General features: G+C 35.8%; 1 long non-coding RNA gene across 1 annotated transcript; it reads left to right on the top strand.

The window, feature by feature from the left end:
• The first annotated feature begins 8,702 nt into the window (after positions 1-8,702).
• Positions 8,703-13,535, top strand: LOC128535439 (uncharacterized). The gene is made up of 2 exons (XR_008361852.1): positions 8,703-8,796; positions 13,216-13,535. It is a non-coding gene; the product is annotated as an uncharacterized LOC128535439 (long non-coding RNA).
• Positions 13,536-14,229: the final 694 nt, after the last annotated feature.

The following is a 14,229-nucleotide window of genomic DNA, read 5'->3' as shown; positions in this document are numbered from 1 at the left end:
CTGAAGCCATCAACGTACATCAAGCAGAGCCTAAAAAGGCATCAGCGGTTTATTGCAGTTTAATTTAGATGAATGCATTGTAGACTTTTACTTTGTCGCCTGTAAACTCTTGTGATTAGAAAGAAATTAAATCAGAGAGATTTTATTATCATTCTAGTCATAAACGAGGATACAGTTGAATGAAATTGCATTGTCTAAGGCCTTGGTGAGAAGACACAGACAGCAATGTACTCAATCGATAACATATAGTGAAAAGATTTTTGAAGACAAAGTGGTAACAATATAATAAATATAGTAAAGGGAAGAAAACAATAAAAAATTATAAAAAATAGATATTTTAAGAAAAGGCTGGTGTGGATCACATGCCTTAATGCACTAAACACACCATTAAGTTGTATTAATATAATTGTAAATTAAGCCTCATCACCATGTTACTATTTGAGAAAAGTAATTAATAATTTGCCCTTAAGTTAATAATACAATCAAGTATAATTCAAATAATAATAACTCCAGAATAATTCAAAAATAATCATTTATTTTACAAATTGAAATCGAAGGGTAATTTTCCATAAAAATGCAACAGAGTTTTTTCTGTTGTCATTAACCATTTCTATTTAAAAAATTACTACTTTTTGATGTGGATCTAGTAATAAAGTTATTTATAATAATAATAATAAGTTATTTTAATCTTGAAGAAAAATGTAAATGCCAAATGGAAATTTACTTTTGAGTGACCGAGGTTAAAATTTGACATTTAGATAAATAGTTAAATAGATGGACAAATAGAGAGACAGACAGTATGTCAGACAGACAGAATTATTTTCAGACAGAGAGAGAGAGAGAGAGAGAGAGAGATTGACTGACACTCTGCTACATATCTCTGCCAGCCTGTCTTCACGGCACTTCTGAAGTAAAGGTCACAATAAATTACAAGCACAAGCTTCTGGTAGTATCACGTCACTCCTGATAGCTCATTACAAGGTGACAGCCATAAGCACTTTGTAATTGGCATTGACTGTGTGTAATTGCTGTTTTTTTTCCTCATGCATGTCCAGAAAGTAGCATTTATTAAGCTTGGCAAAAAAAAAAGGATAAATCTATTTTAAAAAATCTATAGCTTTTAAGATTTAAGACTGAAACTTACCTATGCTTTTTAAACTAAAGAGAAATATAAAAATTTAAGAACGTCTCATTTCACTTCTATCCATTAAGAAGTGTAAAAACTAATGCTAACATTTAGCTCCAATCTTGTGTAAACACATCCAGTGCTTCCAACAACCACTAGGCACACTGTAAGTAGCTTTCTCTATCTTTTCCATTCTGCAGCAGTTTATACCCGATGAGACTCGCCGTTTGTCTTGTTTAGTATTGGGCAGCTAGAGAATCAATACCCTAGAGCCTAAACAAATCACTCTAGCCAAACAGAACCATTGTGCATTATTTAACACTGTCTGTCCCCATCTTGCATCTCACATTCTTGCTCAAAGTCATTACTCCTCCATACACAGGCAAAGTAAAACGCTTTGCCAGCATAGCCTGTACATACAGGATCGCATGTTGAGGAATGCAGTATGAGGAGATATTTTCACAGACAGTGAGAGGCTGCTGCGGGTAGCAGAATGAAACATGGAGACCATCACAAAGAGTGCTGGAAAGGCTGGGGCTGGCCCTGAAGTTAAGATTAATGGAATGTAAGTAACTGAAGCAGCAGAGGGGGCATTAAAGGCAGTCAGCGATAAATGGTTAAGGCCTGTATGTGCTGTAAGCTTTATCAACTTGCCTCACCTGTACAAAAAGAGCAAAGGGAGCAATTTATAAAACAATGTGTCAAGAATATGTCTGCCACTCTTCTCATTCGAACCATGAGGTTGGTCACATGCTACGTAATTTTCTTGTCTCTACAGGCTATGCAATAAAAAGGGACATAAATAAACCTGGACTGAACATAGGCAATAACTCCACATATACAATATACAGCTCACCCTGTGAACTGCTGGTCGGGACAGTTTCTTCCTTAGTTGCTTTATAGCACTGCACTTTCACCTACTGTACAGTGCCTAAGGAAATAAAAACCGTGTAACCCACTATTTTTAAAAAGAATCCCAAATAATATTTTTCTATCGTTTTAAGTTATAGTTGGACAGATGACCCATATCAATTATTCTGACCCTGGAAAGGTCAGGCCACCGCTCTACAAATCATGCCTTTCAGGATGTGTCCGCGCTCTGGTGGAGTACTGCAGACGCATGGATTCGGTGTCGTCCCTCTTCACCCTCTCTAATATCAGGGTCACTGCCCTGTATATGTGCAGTAATTTGTCAATTTTACAATCAGTTAAAGCATACAGTACCTGATGCTGTGCTTGCTAGCATCTAAATATTTCTAATGTTCCATATGTAGTCAGCGGTTTTAAATGGTTTTAAATTGTGTTCACTTTTTTGTACATAATAAACCTATATTGAACTTAAATTCACTGATCATGTGCAAAAGGTCTGTGTGCACAATAAAGAGCAGCAAAAACATTTTTTAAATTCTGCAACTTCAATCATGTCTGCACTAAATGTTGCACTAAAACCAGCTGAGCTGATACTAGCTCAGTAAATTTTACTGAAAAGGATAGGGAAAAATTGTAAGACATAAGCAAACAACCAAATGTAAGTTTATTTATTTTATATAAATTATTTAAAGTATTTATCGATTACAATGATTATAAAAGTTGATTGATTAGGTATGGAGTAGTCTACTGTCCAGCTCTGCATACTCTGGGACAGTACTCACACTTAAAAGGTTTGTGTTAAATGAATGAGCAGCATGATACTGCACCAAGATGTGTAATTATTCGATATGCTAAAATATTGAATTGCACCAAGAGAGATAAATAATATAAAAACATCTTTACACTTAATATAGAAATATTTCATTGCTAGAGTGGCTGGTATTCCCATGTAGTCTTAAAGCAATTACTGCACTCTTGACTTGATGTTTCCTGGCTGTGAGTTCTAGCTAACAGTATTTTATCACCAGGATCTATCTATAGGGTAGAAGGAAGAATCTGTGCCAGTTCTCCATACCCCATCTTCCTTTATGCTCTGAAATTCTCACATATATCTGTTTTTTAAAAGCAATAAAAAATAAAACACACTTGTTATAGCATATATTAAACGTTAAACAAAGTGCTGTCCATCATGACCAACTCAAACCACCCACTGCACAAAGCTTTTGCCAAACAGAAAAGTGTGTTTAGTGCACGACTTCTGTCACAAAGCTGTCAGCTAAAAGATTCAAGAAATCCTTTGTCCCCAGAGCCATTCAGCTTTTTAACACATTTCTATGGGGCCATGGGAATATGGATTGGGAGATACAGACTTAAGGCTCTTCTGCTACATAAATCACAGTGCTACCCACGTAACTTTCTCATCTTTTAGCTTCAGGGTTTACGCACTTATTCTCAGGTTTACATTTTATGCCAATATGCTGAGATCCACTCACTTTTTATACCTCTCTTTTGCACAATTACTATTTATGCTGTTGTCACTTTGTTATTATTACAGTTGCACATCAATGGCCAGACTGCATTTCACTTTGTATTATATTATTATATTTCCTTTGCCTTATTTTTCATTTTTACCATTATTCTTACTATATAGAATATTACTTGTACAGTATAAGCTACAGTTACAATATTTTGTTACAATGGCACCTGGAGGCAAATGGGATATACTGTACCAGGTAGCAAATTTTTTTCCTGAAGTTGCAAGCATGAGGATTTTAACAAATCTGGTGGGGGCCAAATTGTGCCAGCTAGGTGACTAGGTCAGGGCAACTTCAAAAACTGCAGCACTCGTGGGTTGTTCCTGGTCTGCAGTGATCAGGACCTACCAAAAGAACACACAGGTCATTACTCTACTGAAACAGACTCAATATTAGACAGGCAATCATAATGTTATGGCTGAACTTGTACTTAAACATTGTACTAGCAATTTTGGTCATCTCTCACATGTATGTCATTTATACTTAAGCTTTACCATTTACAATCACAACTACAAACCTGTCTTTGTCTTTTTTTTTTACTGTCCTTATTGATATTAGATGTTTGGAATTTCCCAAAACAAATATTATGTATGTATGTATGTATGTATGTATGTATGTATGTATGTATCTATCTATCTATCTATCTATGTATCTATCTATCTATCTATCTATCTATCTATCTATCTATCTATCTATCTATTTATTATGAGGGTTACTTTGTCTTCCACTTTAAGAAAGGCTTTCATAAACCTACAGAATGAGTCAACTTTTTGGATATAAATGACTATGTTTTCCATTCCTTTAAAAATATTTTAATCTAAAAGACTTTTAAACAGAAGAGTACAGCATTTAGCATGGATCTGGAAGGTGATTGCAACCTTTAGCTGTCCCATGAACATATTTCAGTATATTTATGCTGTCTCTCTCATAGAATAGTGAGCTGCATATGTGTGGCTGTCAATGGGGTTAAGGCTATAGCTGAATAAGACAATTTATATAATGTTTGGTTGCTGTGCCAAGGACATAAACACATAAAAAAAAAACATATGCACTCTTACCTTCGGTCTGCATGTGCTTTCTGACCTGTGAACTGCTGACATTATTACAGGATTACGAACAACAGTGCAATAAACAAAACATATACAAAGGTGAGCTGAGTAATCAGGAAAAGCACTATTAACAAACAGCAGATGATATATAGAGGTTGCAGCAATGCAATGTTATATAACAGTGACACATACACAAAGCAAGATCAAACATGCATAAAATCCAAAGTGGGTTGTTTGTTCAAGTTTTGAATGAGAATAAAAAATGCCATGAAAGTTTACCTCAGACACTGACCGCTATCTTCCTTTGTAGAAACTCAGTCCTTCTTGAGTCTTCAAGAAGATGATGACACAACGTGAGATATACAGTAGGCAGCTCAAGTTTGGGGTGAATTAAGAGTGATATGTTCTGCAGTAGATGTATGTTAAGTGCTCTTAATGTAGAGTACTTCATATTTAAATAAGCACTGAACACAACAAAATGATGAGATGATCCCACCCACTAATCTTCCAATGCAAGGAGCTCTTGGTTGCTTGTACTGCCATTATTTTCTTCGGGTACTTACCGCCTAGTGAAAAAGGCAACCAGGAGGAGTTTCATTGATTGTTCTTTTTTGTGAAAGCACACCTCTGACTTCCTGCTTAGAAGCATCCATCTTGGCAACAAATAACAAGTGACAAGCCAATATGATGCGTAGTGGGAGCTGGAACATTACTGAGGAAAGTGAATGCCTCTTTAACAGCTGGACATCAGAACAACCTGAGCTTCAGCAACCCTGCCAAAACAGGTCTCATTTGATCCATATGCTTTTCCAGTCAAGCAGACCAGAATATCATTGCTGTAAACTGCAACAAATCTGTGGAGCATGTCGTTATTGAAAATAACAATGAACCAGAACCAAGAAGGATGGTCATCTTTCATTCATCGTAATTTACTGTAATGGTCAGAGGACCAATGCTACCGTGGCATCACCCTGGCAAGATTTATTTACACACCTCTATTGCTTTGGATCCCAGTGTAGCCAATCAGCCAAGATGTGGAAACTGCCCACAATTGGCTCTATAACCACACAAGAGCCTGCTTGGTTTCCTATTAATATCTCGAACCCTTTAAACTTGCTTAGCAGCACTATTCTTGTGGACATCTAAGAGAAGATTTTTAAATATTCCAATATATCATTTAAGTTTCGGCTTGCCTTAATGTTTCGAATTCTCTGCCACTTAGGAGACTAGGATAATGAAAGTAATTAATTTAACCTTAAATAAAATTGAACATTTCGCATGTGTTCACATTCTTTATAAGTTATTTTGCAACATAGGGGAAATTCATCTAAGAGTGTATTCCTGCTTATTTCAAGTGTCCCAGGATTGGCTATGGACGTAATACAAAGTTTACAATTAATTTGGTAATTAAAGTTAAACTTACGTTGAAACAAATTCATAGAATAATAGATTGTTTTTATATTTTTTATTGAACACATATTTCAGGAGTTCACTGTAATATATGACAAAACCAGATAAGAAACATTTAAGTCAGGATTTAGTCAATTTACTTTCATTTCATCACTTTTGCCTTAAGGTTTTAACTCATCTAAAACATCCACACATTATCTAATAACAGATAATGGCACACCTTTTAAAATACCAAGATTTCCCATAATGTGTATTAAGTCAAGTCTCTTCTTTAACCATTTACTTGTACTCCACTTGAGTGATGTTATGGGGTCTGGAATTAGATGTCTGGGTTTAGAGCGAACACAAATTGCCCATAGTGTATCCGTGTCTGTATGTGAGTGTGGGTGGGTGTTTAGAATGAACGGGTGCTTGCAAGTCTGTGCTTATGTGTGTTTTTGCGTATAAAATGTTGATTTGAGCTAGATTGTGTATGAAGTTTTTTAAATGCCACCATTTCCTGCTGTGAAGATACTGCTGTGAGCTAGTGTTATTTAATGAACACCCAGCATCATTTAATTACCCTCATCTCCAGCCTCTTTTATTCCTGCTTCAGTCAGTAAAGCAGGAAAGAAGACTTAATGTTTATAAACATAAACATAAAAACAAAAACATACAGTAAATGCACAGTTAATCGAGTACAGTTACAGATTTAATAAAGCATCACATTTAATGTAATTATCTCACATATCAGCAATCAAAATCTTTCAAGGTAAAATCTGTAAAGCCGAGGTGAGCAGGAATATTTAATCATAACTAACTTAAGAAAAAGCAACAATTTTAGAATTCTCAGAACTTTTGTTCTTCAGAATAAAATAATTACGCAATTTTTTAAATGTGATACATTACCATAACTGACAGCATTTTCCTAGATATCACCCTCATTCCTCATCCTGGCGTGTTGAAGGGTGAGATGGATTTCTTTCTCACTGACATAGCGTCAGAACATCCTGTGCTTCCAGTGCGAGTTGTCATTTGAGAGTCGAGGTCACCCAGATCTACCTTAGTAATAATTCGATTCTGTGTTCCCTCACTTCTAGAAGTCAGAAAATTACAGATCAGCACTATTATTGTCCTGTCATGGCTGTCTAAGGCCATCTTCCACTCCAAGGCATACTGAATGCTGCATGAGGTATCCTTGTAAATTTCTCCTTTTAACTGCATATCAAATATCTCAAGAAGATAACAAATGCATACGTAGGAATATGATAACTTGTTTCTTTTCTATTATGCCTTGGAGTGGAAGATGGCCTCAGACATCCGCCAGCATCATCCATTAAATGATGAAGCTGGCATTCCCAGGTCTATCTGTACTGCACTGTGGCACAGCCACTTCATCATAATGAGGTATATTTTTTATCTTGTTCTTTACTAACTCCTATTTGCTTGCTGCATGTGTGTTCAGAATGAATGTTAATTACACCCTGAAGTTAGTACACACCAATAGACTGTTGATTAGTCGGCTTATTGATCAGTTCAGGTGGCTTGGATTAGCCTCAGTTATATGTAAGACTTTCAGAACATTTTCATATTGTAGGAGAGAATAACAAAAGATGTCATTTTTAAGTGACAATTTTATAGAGCAACAGATGATCATAAGATCCATTTTGCAAAAGTAATAACATGGATGTCTCGAAGAAGAACAAGATACTTGCAAAGTAGTGTTCCTAATGTGCTCCATAGACAATGGACTGTATCGCACACTGTCAGTTACCTTTCAGAAAGATTCAGTCACTTCTCTGAGTTTCACAGTTTGTAAAAGGATTTCATAAATCAGCCACTGTGCTTCTGCATTCCGCCCAGGTGCTGCTTTCTTTGCAGGCTTGACATACAAATCTAATGTAAGTATAATCCTTTAGTGTTCACCCTCCGAGCTATTTTGCTTATCACATTACCGTACACATGACATCAGAGTTATCATCTGATTAAAGTTTTATACTACATATTATCAATGAGGTTATTTTTTTTCAGTATATATTACACTAAGCATGCGCTGATAATTCAAAACCCTGTCATTACATTATACACAAATTTTGCACAGCCATCCCAGACCATTGGTTGTCTAGCTGTCAATCCTAAACACTGGTGGATATGTCCTACTGTATGTCAAATAATACATTTAAATTCTAATTAGCTATTAACATATTAGTTGGACTGATTCATGCCTTTGTAAACAGTTCTATTTGTTTTTATATCACCAAACTTGTGTAGCTGATTACACATTTTTGAATATATCGTTGCTCTGTGTTGCAAGCATGGTTGTAGTAAAGTGCCTTGTTAAAGGGGATGTGTGTGGCTACCTACAGGTACCTACATAATAAGACTGGCAGTGTTTGTGAATAAGTGATCCTGTGTAACAATGGAAAAATCTTTTTTTTTTGGATACTGATGATGAGTTTTGCAGTCACAAACAAGGGGGAAAAATCGAATGTACTGTAATTGTTTGCACTACATTTCCATGCAAATTTATACCTGACATCATAATATTAACGGCAGCATGGTGAGGTAGTGCTTAGCACTGTGGCTTTGCACCTCCAGGGTTTGATTTCTGCCTTTGGTCTTTGTGTGTAGATTTTGCATGTTATCCCCATGCTGGGTGTTTTTCAGGACTCAGCTTATCCTGATTGGCGTTTTCAAATTGCCTGAGTGTGTGTGCTTGTGTGCCCAGCAATAGATAAGCACCCTGTCCAGGATGTACTCCACCTCATGCCCCTGGGATAGCCTACCTGTGACCCTGTACAGGATAGGCAGTATACAAAATGAGTGAGTAAGTAAATATCAATCAATCAGAGATTTTATGTATTCTGTTTTATGTGTATTTGTCCAATTTGCAATTGCGCCTTCTCTATCTATCAAAAGCTTTGGGGTCATTAAGAAATTCCATTGATTAAAAAAAAAAAGCAAGCAGATTTTTAAAATAAAATAACTTACAGTTGAAAAACAAATACTGTTTTAATTTTGTTAATGTTGTAAAACTCTATTACAGCTTGAAACTGATTATTTTAATGGAATATCTACATAGGCGTTAAGAGAGTTTATTTTTTAGCAATCATCACTCCAATACAATATTGAGATAGCTAATTGGGGTTTATTATTTTTAAAAGCTTAATTAATCAATAAAAAGCCCTTTACCCATTATGTAAACATAGCTGAAAATTCATGTGGTATTTAAAAAAGCAATAAAAGTGGCCTTTTGGGGCTAGATTTGGAGTATTTGGGTTTGATTATAGACTAACAATGGCCAGAAAAGCATTTAAGAAACTTTGCAGTCTATTCGTGTTCTTAGAACATGGATATTCCATGTGGCAAATTGCAAAGAAACTGAAGATTTCATACAACGGTACATTACTCCCTTCAAAAAACAGCCAAAGCTGGCTCCAAATAGGATAAAAGGCTACATGAATGGCTCCAGTGCACAACTGAGCAAGCGGACAAGAACATAAGAGTCTCTAGTTTAAGAAACAGATGTCTTATGTCATCAAATGGCAACTTCTTTCAATGGTACCTGCACACACCAGTTTTAACATCAACAGTCAAGAGGCAACTCTAGGATGTTGGCCCTCTAGGCAGAGTTGAAAAGAAAAAGCCATATTTGAGACTGGCAAATAAAAGAAACAGACATTTAAGGTGTTTGGAACATCTGTAAATCATGGTGAAGGAAAGGTTCTTAAGGGTCTCGGGGTGCTTTGGTGGTGCTAAAGAGGCATCAAAATGTATCAATGATAAAAGGGATCTTGAACAAGGAAGGCTGTACCTCCATTTTGCAATGCTACAATATACCCCAGACACTTACAGTAATTACAACCAATTTAATCCTACAGCAGGACAATGACCCAAAACAAAGCTCCAAACCATGCAAGAACTATTTGCAGAAGAAGCAATGCGCTAGCTTGCTCGGACAGTGAATCTGTGCTGTTGTGAACATCTATTGGACCAATCTAATTCGTGTGAGATAATTTAAGAAGCAAAAAGTTAAAGAAATTTTCTCTGATTACCTCTACAAGCTGACAGCTGGAATGCCTATGGTCTGAAAACTGTAATTACTGGGGAGGGGGGGTTGAGTTTCAATGGAAAATGTGAAATATTCTGGGGAGGACCAAAACTTTTGACCATTATTGCTTGACAAACCTGATCTGACCTCTTCACTTCGAACATTTTCATTCACAGCCCATCCATCCCCCTTTACCTTTTGCATTTGTTGTAAAACATTATAACTGTACATATGGTAGTGAAAGAATCTGAACAAATCACAATTGCTAAAGAGATTGAAATATTGCTTGTATACTTTAATGTTACAAGCAAGTTCAGTTTTCCAGGTACAGTTTAACCGTGTTTATGTTCCCCTTTCAAAATAATGAATTTGCATGTGCATATTCCTACAGCCTTAATATTTTGTAGTAACCTGAGATGGTAACCTGAAAGTGTTATTATGCATAGTACATTTACATTTCAACATATTAAAGCTTAAGTGGTGCAGAGTAGAGTATGAAAGTTGCCTTCTTTGTAGGTAGGAGATAGTATGTTTTTTGGCTTTATAGACAAGCAATGTTTAAATCAGTGGTTCTTAAACTTTCAAGCCAGCGACTCCTAATTGAAGATCGACAAGATCTCACGACCCAAACTATCAAAAACAAGCAATAAACATAACAAGCTGTTCACAGTATTTTGACTAAATTTACTATACATCAAAATAATTTTGGCTTACCTTTCAATGGGAAGGGTGTACTTGTTTTTGGCAGCACAAAAGCTTTATTCGTGGCCTGATGGTGGATACAGCTACCCGCTGATCATCTTTGACATAAAGACGTGATCATTATGTATTTTTTATATATGTAACAGCGGAAAAAATATGTAGATTCAAATTGAAGCTTGTTGGGCAATCATGTGTTTTTGACCCTGTAATTCCTTTTCTTTTCGGCGGAAAAAGTCTATAGACTTTTCAATAAACAAAGGATGTTTCGTCTCCAAATGCCTTTGCATTTTGCCGGGCTCATACTTTCATGAGCAAGCACTTCTGAACAGAATTCACATTGAGGGAAATCTACGTTGTCGACAGTAGAGCAAGTGAATCCATACTTTATGAATTCTTACTGATATTTCTGATGTTTCCAACTTTGGTCTAATGGGGTCTTGCTTCTATGCTTGGTCGATGTACATGGTTCCGATGTACACAATTTCCTGAACTTTATTAGATTTGCGAATAACACTTTTATTCATCTCGGCAGTTGCGGTTTTCACATGCAGTTTTGCGCTGTAGCAATAACTAGTGAGCCAGTCGCGGCACAGTGATGTCATATCTTTGAGTCGCGAATTATTTTTTTAAACACTCAATTTAAACACTTACACTCGATCAGTAATATCTTTACAAATCAGAAAATATTTATTTATAGCATTTACTTGTAATACTGAAAAGTGTGTATGATAATCACAAAAAAGACATAATTTTTTAATCCATCTTGCGACACCTTGAAATTATTCCGTGACCCCCAGAGGGGCCACAACCCCCAGTTTGAGAACCATTGGTTTAAATGATGCAAGCTGCTAAAGGACACCAATAAAGGAAACATAGCAAAAATTTTATGTTTGAAATGGGGCAAGACTGGAAACAAATTAAGGAGCTATATTTTGTGCTATTGTCTATTTGGGATCTTGCAGGGGTCAGACCGCACGCATGAGCAGACCTGTCAAAAGGGAGTTGCAATAATCCAATCTCAAGATCACAAGGGACTGCACTAGCACCTGAGTGGCCACAGTGAAGAGGCATGGCCAGATCATCCTAATGTTCAAAAATAGAAACCAGGTTGTGTGCATTGTCACATGGTGTGATTCAAGAGTTCTTCGGGGTTATGTACTAGTCCAGTCTTGCTGGAATTTAATTTTAGATGATGAGCTGCCATCCTTGAAAAGATGTCTGCCAGACAACCTGAAAGCTGTATAGAAACATACCTGTCTGGGAAAAGCCAAAAAAAAAAAAAAAAAAAAAAAAAAAGTTTAGTTGAGTGTCAACATAGCAGTGGTATGAAAGCTCTTATGAGAATACTACCTCTCTCCTCTCTGTGAGCTGGTACAGTATAAAAGATGAATTTGTACAGTCTTTACCTGCTTAACATGTCCGGGCAGATGACAAGCATGCATACTAAGCAACAAGACATCAGCTTATACAAAAATAATGACATTTTCATTCACTCCCCTGTTTTGGCAGCTACTATTGATTAATCTAAGCTAAAATTATCTCAAAGAACACATTGTTACTATTAACATATTGATTGTCTGAGTGGCCAATTCAGATTATGCAAATCACCTATGTGCAGTTTATGCCTCCAAGGTTGCCAGATTCTAGAATAGAAGTGCCGAGGGGGATTTAATTGCATTTAGTACACTACTTTTAAACATATGCACTTAACTCATCATAATGCAATATAAAATATGGACTGACAAACCAATTACTGTTTTGTAACATTAACGCAAGAGACAATTTAAAACATAAAAATGCCAATTATGACAATTATATGAATTAGAAAGTGATTTGCACTCAAAAATGTAAGAATAATTGTTTTCTTTTGGCAATTACTTCTACTGATAATCTCATAGGATTTTTACTCACAACAGTCTTTATTGTTTCCTCAGTGTTTATGGTGAGGCAGGAAGTCAAATATCCAGTCAGCATCAGGTGCCAAATACTTGTTAACTTGTTTCACAATCAGAAAGCTGAGGCTGCAGTGAGCACATGTTTACTAAAACTGGACAATTGAAGACTGGAAGATCATAGCCTGGTCTGTTAAATCTTGATTTATCCTGAAGTACTGTACATACAGTACAGAAGGTGATTGGGTCAGAATTTAGCACCAACAGCTCCAAGTCCAAGGACCCAGCTGCTTGTATCAACAGTCCATGCTGGTAAAGGCTTTGTAATTGTGTGTAATTTTTTTATTTATTCATTCATTTATTTATTTATTTATTTATTTGATTCTTTTATTTTTTTCACACTTCGTACGCATTAATCTCAACCAACTGGCATTTAAATGTCACAAGCTATTTTAGTACTATCACTGACCATGTACATCCTTTCAGGACCACAATTTACCATTTTCAAATTAGCTAGTTTGACATAATAATGCACCATGTGACAAGCAAAATGATCTTAGATTGGTTTCATGAATATGACAATAACTTTAGTGTTTTTCAGTGACCTTCCCAGACACTGGATCTGGAATATGGAGCTAATGTGGAGCTGTTTTCAGGGGAAAGGGAGGCCAGACGTACCCAGACTTACTACAGAGCTTCTAATAAACTGTTCAGTGAGCGTATGTGTGCGGAATGTAAGCAATTATATCATGCATTAATTTACTATTTAAAGTTGTTAAATTAATAAAATAATGTTCAGAAATTCAGTGTGCACTCCTGTAAAGAAAATGTGCCTGATGTTTGAAGTATTCTCGTCTGCTACAGTGATAGCAGACTTTAATTTAGTTAATAAATTTATACAAATAAAAAAAATTAAACCAACTCTTTGATTAATATGTTGTTTCCTCTAATCTCCTCAGGGCAAAATAATACATTTTCAGACTCAATGCTGCTCCTCATTCAAATCAATATAGCGTTAAAAATCTGGATTAACCTGTAAACTGTCTCAGCACTGTGAGTCTCATAACTAAGACACGCACGGCTCAACTCTTGTGCAGCTCTTAGAGAATACTGTAAGTCTGTAGATATGGCTGAGGTCTGAACAGTAACAGTATTGCCACCTCATTCTGAGCAAATAACTCAGCCCGTTGTGATCAAACATAAATAAAGGCTGCTATAATGCCCGTCCTGAAAAAGTATTTAATAACTTAGCTATGTAAAGAGTGACATTTAAATATGATGCAACAACATAAATCAACATATTATAAATCACAGCTGTTATCTAACTCAACCATACAGTACAGGTGCATTAAACGTATCAAACCTTTAGGTTATAGATTATGTCTTACCAGCCAGTTTGCTGTCCATGAAAAAGGATAGGATTCCAGTAGAAGTAAATGTTTATCTAATCATGGCAGTGTTTGATTCCTTTGCTTCAAGTTAGAGAGCTTCTGTACTGTTTAATACTGTTGGATATAACTTTAAACAATTAAAAACAATACAACTAGTCAGGTCACAAATCTGCATTTGAATACCATTCATATAAAACAAGATTAGAAAAAAAATGCAATATTAT

The sequence above is a fragment of the Clarias gariepinus genome, chromosome 13 (genome assembly GCF_024256425.1).
Source record: "Clarias gariepinus isolate MV-2021 ecotype Netherlands chromosome 13, CGAR_prim_01v2, whole genome shotgun sequence".
Classification (NCBI taxonomy): Eukaryota; Metazoa; Chordata; class Actinopteri; order Siluriformes; family Clariidae; genus Clarias; species Clarias gariepinus.
Note: the sequence above shows the minus strand (reverse complement) of the source record. Positions and strands in the feature narration are given on the sequence as shown.